Here is an 11,602-nt window from a genome sequence, read left to right as displayed (position 1 = left end):
GTTCGAGACCCACCTGGGCAACTTGGTGAGACCTCATCTCTACAATAAATCAAAAAATTAGCCGAGTGTGGTAGCACACGCCTGTAGCTCCGGCTACTTGGAAGGCTGAGGCAGAAGGATCGCCAGAGCCCAGCAGGTCGAGGCTCCAGGGGCCGGGAGCAGAGACTGCACTCAAGTCTGGGCAACAGAGTGAGACTCCAACTCAAAAAACAAAACAAAACAAAACAAACTGGTGGTTCTTAAATAAACTTTAATCTCTGCACTATTTCCTGGAATTTCACACATGGCTATTACAGTTGATGATTTCGTGGAGGCAGTTCCTTTGCTAATAATAGTAGTGAACTGGGTGGACAGAGGCCTGGAAGACACCAGACTTTCTCTCTGCTGAATGAACTCCATGGTGTTTTGTTATTGCTCTTGGTTTGGCTGAGGTTATTATTCTAGCCTAGACTAATGGTTCTCAATTCTGGCTGAGCATCAGAAGCCCCTGTGGAGATTTTTCAAGGTACAAATCCAGGTCCCACTGCCCAGGTTATGATTCTGTAGGTTGAGTAGGGACCCAGGTCACATTTCTTAAAACTCTAGAGGTGTTTCTGATGCATAGCCAGTTTCGAGAATAACTATTTCAAAAGCCACCAGAGTTTTAAAAAAAAAATTACTCTTATAGAACATGTCTGAGCACTTTACTCCTGGAGAGTATTTTACTCATCCTGGGATCATGCCCGTTAATACTATCTAACATTTATAAGGTACTTTTGTATTTGGAAAGAGCTTTGCAGTCATCTTCTTTTATTAGCTAGGCTTGCATACTGGGTGACCTTGTGCAAATCACATAATCCCTTTGTGTCTTAAATTTCCTCGTATGTAAACAGTAGGTGGTAATACTGGCCCACCCTCAAGGGGTATCGCAGAGACTAATGGGAAATTGTAAAGCACTCAGCAAATATAAAAATGTTACATGCATGCTTATTAGACAGGTATGAAGTCCTCCTAGTCACAGCCTTTAAAAATGAAACAAATACAAAATAAAACACTTCAACAGGCCTTCCTGAAACCTTCATCATCATCTGTAAGATAACTTCCTAACATCAAAGTTCTGTACAGCAATTTCCCCTTACCACCAAGACTAATAAGCAACAGTCTGCAGTCACAAAGAAAGACAGAGCCAAGGACAGTAGCAATAAGTATAGCAAATAGTCCTGAAATAAGTTTGCCAACCTTCTCTTATTTATCATTTATAATGCAATTAGAGGTTATACCTACAAATACACTCTTCTGAAAAATATTCTTAGAAAACATTTGTGCATGTTAAGCTGTTGCTACTTACCCACTGTTGATGGTAAGCCTGAGGTTGTTTTCTAGTTTCTTGATGGGTTTTTCATAGCTACATTTGGCCTCTTCTCGTCTCCCCCATGCAACTGAAAGAATATGTGGTCAGATGAGACCTGGAGATCTATTTCAAGTTGGGCATGGGTGAAAATGGGGAGGTAGAGGAGAGATCTCTAAGCTGGAACCCAGGGGCAGGTCTTGTAAGGATGCTGACCCACAACTAAGGGCTCATTTTCAATATATCTTCAGCTTCTTGGAACAGGGAGGTGGAAAACAAAAGTGTTTCTTCCTTTTTCCCATTTTGCTTTGCAAGTCACATAGTTTGGGTTTTTTTTGGGGGGGGGTTCTTCCTTCCTTTCCTTTCTTTTTTTGAGTTGGGGTCTCACTCTGTCACCCAGGCCGGGATGCAATGCCACAATCACGACTCACCACAGACTCCACCTCCTGGACTTGGGAGATCCTTCCGCCTCAGCCTCTAGAGTAGCTGGGACTGCAGGTGTGCACCATCACAACTGGCTAATTTTTTTTTATTCTGTAGAGACCAGGTCTCTCTATGTTGCCTAGGATGGTCTGGAACTCCTGGTCTCAAGCAATCCTCTTGCCTCGGCCTCCCAAATTGTTGGGATTACAGGTGTGAGCCATTGTGCCAGGCCAAGTGACACAGTTTAAAGGGCTATGTCTATTTTCCAGTTTGTTTACAAGTAAATGGTTTCTATGATTCTGAATGAGAATTAGTGCCCCAACAGCCACCATAGCTGATTTGAGCCATGAATCCTGAGCAAGCAGGGCTATTCTGGTCATGTTCTTTTCCTCTTTGGGCTTCTGAGGGCCCAAGGGCAGTTGTGTTCCCAAGGGACAGGTAGGAAGTTGAAAGACAGGTTCTCTTTGGCAGGTAGCAAGTTGAAATGTCATTTAACTTTTCACACAACATTTTTTTTTTACCCATGATACCCATTAAACCTCTATCAGAATTCAGAAACTCCTGTGAAAAGAGCCTCTTTGGTTGGGAAAATTATCTGTTATGTGTAGTTTTAAAAATAAGATCCATTTCAACATGTTTCTACCTCAATAATCTTTGAGGATCTCAGCATTTTTACTGAACATTTTAGGGGGATAAAGAGCCACATAGGCTTCATTTCAATAGTTAGGAGAAATTAATGCTAATATGTAGTTACAGTGGAATTCACTTAAGTATCCTGAACACTTTCTTCCATCAATATGAAAAATCCCCAGAAATGTGCATTGTGGATTTTCCCCCTGTAAAAAGATACAATTGTCTACAATAAGTTAGATGATTTTCTTTGAGTCTTTCGAAGTCCTGTTTTCTCATCATCTTAAGGTAAGTGCTACTCTACCTTACAGATCTAGAAGCTGAGGTGTCATGAATTAGTTTCATCATTTTCCTCAATGAAACACAGACCACCTGTGCCCCACCCTATTGTTCTCCTTGAAGTCAAAGGAAAACGTCATGGTGTTTTTAACACAGGGCAGAAATCAGATAATTTTCTGGTCTTGGTCTTGTTTTCCATGTTTTTTAAGTGGGAACCTTAAAATCTTAAATGAAACTTAATCATCTTTACATGTTAACTTTGCCTTCTCTCAACTTCTTAAAAAGCAAAAAAACAAGCTGGGCTCGGTGGCTCAGCCTATAATCCCGCACCTTGGGAGGCTGAGGTGAGTGGATTGCCTGAGCCCGCGGGTTCAAGACCCGCCTGGGCAACTTGGTGAAACCTCATCTCTACAATAAATCAAAAAATTAGCTGGGCGTGGTAGCGCGGGCCTGTAATTCCAGCTACGTGGAAGACTGAGGCGGAAGGATTGCCGGAGCCCCAGCAGGCCGCTCCCGCTGGGCGACAGAGTGAGACTCCAATTAAAAACAAAACAAAAACAAAACAAAACAAAAAAACAAAAAACAAGCAAACAAACATGAAGGGACATTCAGCCTTTTACTCATGCATCTCCATGAAATGGGTCATAAAAGACAGTCTGAGCAAAGCCAAGCAAGTTGCTGGAGCTTAAAAAGACAATGGAGAAATTCTGGATTTAGGATTTTAAAATGCCCCACTTTAATGGTTTCTCCTTTACTTTCATGCAGGAGATCATTATTGGCCTGTCATTTGTGGTAGATATTTGCTCCAGAAAAAGACTTTTCTCAATAATCATAGACAAGAATTTTCAAAAAAAGCAAAACAAAAAATAATTCCACAAAAGCAGATCAATGAGAAGCACCCTATTTGACAGATGTTAAAATTTTTCATTTTAGGTAGATACACCTAAGTATCCACCCACCCATCTCTTTCTTTTTTTTTGAATCAGTCTCATTCTGTTGCCCAGGCTGGAATGTAGTGGCATCCTCATGGCCACCACAGCCTCAATCTGTTGGATTCAGGCGATCCTTCTGTCTCAGCCTTCCAAGTAGCTGGAAGCACAGATGCATGCCACCACACCCAGATAATTTTTTGATTTATTGTAGAAACGAAGACTCGCCAAATTGTCCAGGCTGGTCTGGAACCCCTGGTCTCAGGCAATTCTCTCACCTCAGCCTTCCAAAGTGCTGAGATTACAGATTTGAGCTACTGTGCCCAGCCTCTTTATTTATCTTTAGAAGATTTAAATAAGCAATGTTTGTCTTCTAAATATATTTGGGTTAACAATAGTACTTCTCTCACTTGTATTTTAGTCATAATGATTAAAGAGTAACAATGCTAATTAGTAGCCTATATCTGGAGGGAAAAAACTATCTCTTGATGGAGGAAGCTTTAAACTGAGATGGAGTCCTCATGGGGCACTAAGATAAATAGGTTAGGTTGTGGCGTTAAAGGTAAAGGATTAGGGACTGACTTGACCAACTCCAGAGAGTTGGCTTAGAGGAAAAGACTAAGTTGAGATCCGAATGCATTAAAGATACCCATAAGACTAGTGTTATCAAAAAGCAAATATTAATTGTAAAATAGTGCAAAGCAAATGAGGAAAATCCCCTGTTGTTGCTCTTTTTAATCTGGAGCTGACTTCAGATATAAAATAATCTACATGTTAAAGAATTAATTTTATTTCCTACTATACACTATTTCTGGAATGACATTGAACTAATGGGAGGGCCATATTATTAGACAGGTATCCTGAGCAAACACTCCAGAATCTGCACTTATTCTTCCCATTTGTCTCCATGCAGAAGTTGAGTCCTGCTTTCAAATCCCACATCTGTCTGGTATTAGTTACACGATCACGGGCAAGTCTCAACTTCTAAGTGCATCAATTTTTTTCATCCATCAAAGGAGGAATAAGATCGGGTACAGTGACTCATGCCTGTAATCCCAGCACTTTGAGAGGCCAAGTGGGGGAGGACTGCTTGAGCCCAGAGTTCAAGATCAACCTGGGCAACATAGCAAGACCTCATCTCTACAAAATAAAAAAATTAGTCAAGCATGATGGTGTACGTCAGTAATCTCAGCTACTCTGGAGGTTGCGGTGGAAAAACTGCCTGAACCCAGGAAGTCAAGGCTACAGTGAGCTATGATCATGCCACTGTACTCCAGCAATTGCATTGACACTGACTCATTAAATTACAAATAAACAAATAAATAAGGAATACTATATATCTCAGAATGAGGTAGAGGTTAGAAAAGTTCATGTGTAGAGAAATAACTATAAACTAAGCATGTATTAGCACTCAGCACAACATGTTAGAATAATGAGTGAACGTAAGTCAGAGATGAGTCCAGTCCTCTCTGCCTACAGGATGAAATCCATAGATTTCAGCTGGACATTCAGCATCTGGAAAACCTGGATCCACTCTCCTGCCCATTCCCCACAACTGCCCTGGTGTAGTCAGACATTGTCTACTACGTTGTAAATCTGCCCATCTTGTCTGTGCCATTCCCATCAGCCACAGCTTCCATTTGTCAAAATTCTACCTATCCCTCAAGCGCCTTGAATCTCACTCTCTCCAGGAATCTCATGGAACTCTCACCTTTTCCTCTAAATCCTGGTCCTTTCTGTCTAGAGCACACTTGGAGGCATAATTCATGAACCGCTTATTGCCCTAGCAGACTGCAAGCTCCTGCAGGTAGAAGCCTCACTGACAGTATTCATCTCGGTGCAGCAGACAGACCTTGGTGCCTTGCCAAGAGTAAGTGTAGAGTAGATGCAGGATCGAATGAATGAATGATTTTTCACCCTGACCCAGTTGTGCTCTTGGACAAAATACTTTTCCTGTTTCAGTCTCAGTTGCCTCAGCTGTGAATAGAGGATAAATGCACGAATGTACTCCTCAGGTGTGCTGTGAAGAATAAAACAGTGACTGAAAAGCAATTTGAAAATATAAAATGAAATGCTATATATAAATGTTACATAATCAAAATCATTTCCTTCTGTATTATGTTTTATTTGGCCTTATATCTTCAAATCCTTTGTGGGTTTCAGAATTTCACAGATGCAGTACCATCCACATTAGCACCTAGATTCTCTTGGGTAATAAATGATATTGTGTATTATAGCTCACGGCTACTTTTCCCTGGCATACTTACATGTGAATCTGTCGTAATTTGGGGTATTCATAATAACTAATGATACAATTCATTTCTAAGGGAGAATCCATTTTTTCCCTCATTGGCTGGCCAGTTATTGTTCCTATACTGCTGCCTCAGGGGAACTAATTCCCATTAAGTCTAACATCCAGATGATGAGTACACAGTTGGAGCCCAAATCTTCTAGGACCTTACAGTGAGACCTGGAATGTAATTTGAGGTTTAGAAGCACCACTTGTTTCTGATGGCCCTCTCTGTCCCAAACTCTATATCCCTCCCTCACTTTATTGTGTTATATGTGCTGCCAAGTGCTCACCGCAACTCAGCTTCCTAGGTACCGGGAAAGGTGTGGATTTCCACATGAAAGCAAGGCAATACTAATTTAAATATTTTCTTTCTTAATATGTTCAATAAAAAGTTGCCTACAAAAAATAAATTTTCCTGGAATAACTCCAATTCCTATAAAAAGAGACTTTTGACTTCTAATACAAAGCAGGATATTATTCCTAGATTAGTTCTTCAACTTAGAAACTCTGAGGTATGGCAGAGGCACCATAGAGTTGTCATAAGAATCAAGTTAGTCATTTGATGTAAAAGGATTGTTATAGCACATGACACAGAGTAAGCACTCAATAAATACTAGGGGTTATCAATACAGGGCCATAGGCCCTGCCCTCTCTGCTAGGCTCTTACTGGAGCTTTATAACAAGCTAATGAGAAAAACCTAGTCACCTTCACCACCACCCCATTTGGCTCAGAAAAGCTAAGCAACTTGTCCAAGGTCTCACAGTTAGTAAGGAGTAGAAAGAAAATTCAACCCTCCATCTGTAAAGTTTCCAAAGCCCATGTTCTTCAGACACCAAGAATGCCTTACTGTTTTCATTTTGGGGTCATGTTGTGAGTTTGTAATGGTTAATTTTTCGTGTCATCTTGACTGCACCATGGGGTGCTCAGATTAAATATTCCTGGGTGTGTCTGTGAGGTGGTTTCTGGATGAGATTACCATTTGAGTCAGTGGACTCAGTAGATTGCCCTCTTCAATATGGGTGAGCATTATACAATCCATCGAGGGACTGAATAGAACAAAAAGGTGGAGAAACAAGGAATTCACTCCTTTTGCTTTCTGCCTGCCTGCTTGGACTGTGACAAGAGTCTTTTCTTGCCCTTGGGCTCCTCTGGATCCCAGGCCTGCAGACTTGGACTAGAATTACACCATCAGCTTTCCTGGGTCTCCAGTTTGCAGACAGCAGATCACTGGATTCCTCAGACTAATCAAGTGAGCCAATTCTGCATTATAAGTATCTTCATATGTACATCATATTAGTTCTGTTGCTCTGGAGAATCCTAATTCAGAGTCTATTTCCTATACCTCCCTTTCCCTCAGCACATGAGTCTCCCTTTTCAAACAGCTATCTAATTCCTCTGGGTTAATAATTTTGTTATGAAGTTTCAGAACTAAGAGTATTTTAAAAAATCTCTTCTGATGGATTCCTGACCAATATGTCTAGTAATTTATCAGGCCATCATTTTCCAAGATCATTGTAGTCTTCCATCAGGCTTGCCCTCAGTGGCATCTTTTTTTTTTTTTTTTTTTGAGTTGGAGTCTCACTCTGTCGCCCAGACTGGAGTGCAGTGGCTGCTCCCGGCCACCGCAGCCTTGACCTGCCGGGCTCCGGCAATCCTTCCGCCTCAGCCTTCCGAGTAGCTGGAATTACAGGCATGCGCTACCATGCCTGGCTGATTTTTTGATTTATTGTAGAGATGAGGTCTCGCTGCCTAGGTGGGTCTCGAACCCGCAGGTTCAGGCAATCCACTTACCTCAGCCTCCCAAAGGCGCGGGATTACAGGCTGAGCCACCGAGCCCGGCTAGTGGCATCAATTTTTAAGAAGTTCAATGTCATTTCTCTTCTGGGGAATGTATGATGAAATCCTCTCTACTACCACATTTTCACTTAGCTGGACTTGGCAATATAACTCTCATATGGGGCAGTTGCTTTGTCATTCAAATGTAATGATATAACATTGTTTTGGAAGTGGCATCATGCTGACTGCAGTGTGTCAAAAAAATCTGTTACAAACATATCTCCTAGTTGTGTATGAACTAACATCATACTTTAGCTTTCCCAAAATATTCACGATATTTTGTAGTCTATAGAACAATTAATATTTCAAAATGCCTTATCATTAGGTATCATTCTAATCTCTTTGAAATTGGTCCTAAGTATTACTGCAGTTTCACAGATGAAAAACTAAGATATGGAATGCTAATGACCTGCCCATGGTCTCATAATGAATATACTGCAGAACTGTTAATAAAATCTGCAGCTTCAGACAGCATTTCTTTGCCCAGATCTTTAGCTCAACCTCTTCAAATTGTGAACAACTTACAAAGTAAATATATGTTGAGAGAGGTGATAGGAACGAGAGGAAAAACTATCCACTTAGGTAAAATTTTCTTTAACTCTAGGTCTACTTCTACAGCTCATCCTATTTTAGTGACTCATTTCCATTACAGTTTCCAAAACATTTGGTAATCAAAGAATAAGGATGGTGAGGGCCCGTTTCCCCTCATTTACGATTACAGAATAAAAGAACAATAATCCAATGAGATTAAAAATGGAAACTGGACATGTAAAGAGGAATTGTTCAGACCATATCATTTTCTTCTCCTTTTCAGCAGTCAGTATTATTATTATTACTATTATTATTTTTGAGTTGGAGTCTCACTCTGCCCAGACTGGAGTGCAGTGGTACGCTACCGGCCACCACAACTTTGACCTGCTGGGTTCCGCCTCAGCCTTCCAAGTAGTTGGAGCTACAGGCGTGCACTACCACACCTGGCTAATTTTTTGATTTTATTGTAGAGATGAGGTCTCGCCAAGTTGCCCAGGCAGGTCTCGAACCCGCAGGCTCAGGCAATCCACTCACCTCAGCCTCCCAAAGAGCGGGATTACAGGCTGAGCCACCGAGCCCGGCTAGCAGTATTATAAGCATTTGTAGTGCTTTGTAACTATTGTCATGGTGTCCCTTTAAGCAGCTAAACACAGTGGGCCACTTCTGCCACTGCTGTTTTATGGCCAAGGCAGCAAGGGTAAACAAAGGTTAAGTGACTGCCAGGAGCACTCACCACAGTCGCCACTCAGATTAAAACCTATGGCTCCTACCAGTCACATCCTATTGAAATTTTGAAGGTTCTAAAATATTATTTTGATGTCAGAAAAAAGTGACAGAGCCAGAAGATAAATCTGCATACCATACTCAAAAAAACTAGCCCTGCTTCCCACTTGAATTTTCTCATTCCCAAACCATTCCATTTATTCATCTCTAAGTGAAAGAAATTTCCTTTCATGAAACAGGTTGGAACTAAACAAGTGACTTCTATGTAGACTTTCATGCCTTTTTTGTGTGTTCTATACAGATTATATGAGCGTAGGTTCTTGAGCTGAGGTAGATCTCATTTTCCCTTGTAGAACATGGGAATGGCCCAAACTCAAGAGATTGCCAGGGGAACTCAAGAATGTAAGTCTTGTATCCAAGTGGTAAGCTTTTGTCAAAAATCAATTACACCAAAAAATAGTGTGGAGACATGAATGTAGTCCGAATGTGCTGTCTTTTCCATATCATCTATTCCACGAGGGAAAATGAGGCCTACTACTTCTCCAAGAATCCATGGATGATCATGTCTGTAGAAACAAATGGAAAATCTTGGCAATCAGGACACAAAAGTTACCTGTTTAATTCTAACTTGTTTCATGAAAGGAAACCCCCTTTATTTCTTTTTATTTCTTTACATTAGATAATGTAAATACTACAGTAAGTACATTCACCAGCGGGTAATTGGCTAGTACCAAGGTGATTTTAAAAATAATCATTAGATTTGTGAAAAGCTTTCATAGGATATTACTAATAATATGATAAGCACTGTTGGCATACTTTTTCTCTAGTTATACCCTGAAATGTGGGGAAAAAATTCAAGGAAATATATTTCTTCCATGAAAATTTCCTGATAATTCCAGATAAAGATGATGTTTCATGGTAGCCTTCAATGGAGAACCTTGCAGAAGTTCAGGAAAGCAAACAGAAAAGCACAATTTTAAAAATAGATCAAAGTGGAGTTTTGCTAGAACCAGGATAGGTCATAGAATCTTCTCTCTCCTTGACCTTTTCTCTTCTGGTCTGGCACTGCCAGCCCTATCCCCACTCCAACCTAGTCCTCATCCAGATCTGGGCAGAGCCTTGGTATATATTCTACTCATGTGGTCTACACCTAGTTCATTGTGGGTAAAAGCCATTCTTCTAGGCCATGCAGCAGCGCAATAAATAACCCCTGGAATTGAATCAGATGGTCTTCCTCACCTCTAGCAGTCCTTTGTTTCACTAGAAAAGGAATGTGCCATCTTTACATCACTGACCAATTTTTCAGAGCCTACTAAGGACTGTCCAGGCCCTATTCTTTTTGCTCGACTGACAACCTGCCTATGGACCCTTCTCCGTTGAGAAAGAGAGCTAAGGAGACAGGTGAAACTCAATCCAGGTCAGAGCTCACCTAAGAGCTACAGCTTTCTCTGCCATTTCATTCCTTTTAAGTCACAGGCCCTTTGTCTGCCTTCTTCCCGACTGATGTCCTTAGAACCTTCTCATGCAAGTTGGGCTATGATGCAGGACCTAGAAGGCCAGACAGCCAACTGAAATAACATCAGCAGCTCCCATACACCTGAATAGTTGTCCATACTGAGAGACTAAAACCGGTAAGACTTCTGGGATCTGAGTGAGACAATGGTCTGAAGCGGGCTTGGTCTGGAAGCAAGAGGGTGACAGTGAAGTTATCAGGGCACCAGGTATCTCGACCATTATTTTCCTGCCAAGGAAACATTCCTATTACTATGCATTGAATGCCTACCTACGACAGGTGCCTCTAGGCACAGACAGGGCCCTACCCATCTAGAGCTTACTGTCTAACCCTTGCTTATATTCTAGGCCTCGGTCTGGAAAGCAAGAACATCCAATTCTCAGCTTTTGATTCTATATTAGCAGCTGTGTCTGTGCTGCAGCTTCACGTGCTGCAGACAGGATAAGAGCTCAAAAACCGGCTGAAGAGACCATCCGTTGGCAAGATGAGCAGCGGTGACTCGGAGAGCTGGGCAGGCAGGGCCCACGAGACCATTTTTTTCCAGGGCTGTTCAGCAGCAAGTGACTCCAAGAGCTCAGGCTCCCGACGCCTGACTACTTCCAAGATCTCTGGGCTCGCTTTAAGTCTCCATCACAGCCGGGGACTTCCGAAGGGAGGCGGGCGGAGCCGCTCTGCAGCTTCCTGTCCACGAAGGCCGATGATTCTGGCCCCTCCGGAATCCTGGTTGACCCAGAAGACAGCAGAAGCCACCGCTGAGGATGCTGCCTCGCAGGGCAGCCCGTCCGGAGGGAGGATCCCCAGGTTCCCGCGCCACCGAGTGCCCGAGCCTCCCGTTGGCCCCGGCTCCGCGCAAGTGGCCGCGCGACCTGGGACGGCAGGAAGGGACCCCAAGCGCCTGGTGAGCGCCCCGCTGCGGGTGTTGTGGCGAGCAGGGGTGAGGAGCGGGGCGTGCACGGAACTTCGGGAGGTTTGCGGAGCCGGAGTTTTGTCTCGGAGACAATCACCAGATCGAGGTCAGAACCCTTTCCAGGGAGTCCGGAGCTCCCAGTCCCGGGCTCGGTCTTCCACCGGTGGCTGGGTGACCCGGCCCGGAACTCACCCTTCTGGGCCTCTCCGC

Source organism: Carlito syrichta, unplaced genomic scaffold, assembly GCF_000164805.1.
Source record: "Carlito syrichta isolate Samal-C Ts95f unplaced genomic scaffold, Tarsius_syrichta-2.0.1 Scaffold309791, whole genome shotgun sequence".
NCBI lineage: Eukaryota > Metazoa > Chordata > Mammalia > Primates > Tarsiidae > Carlito > Carlito syrichta.
Note: the sequence above shows the minus strand (reverse complement) of the source record.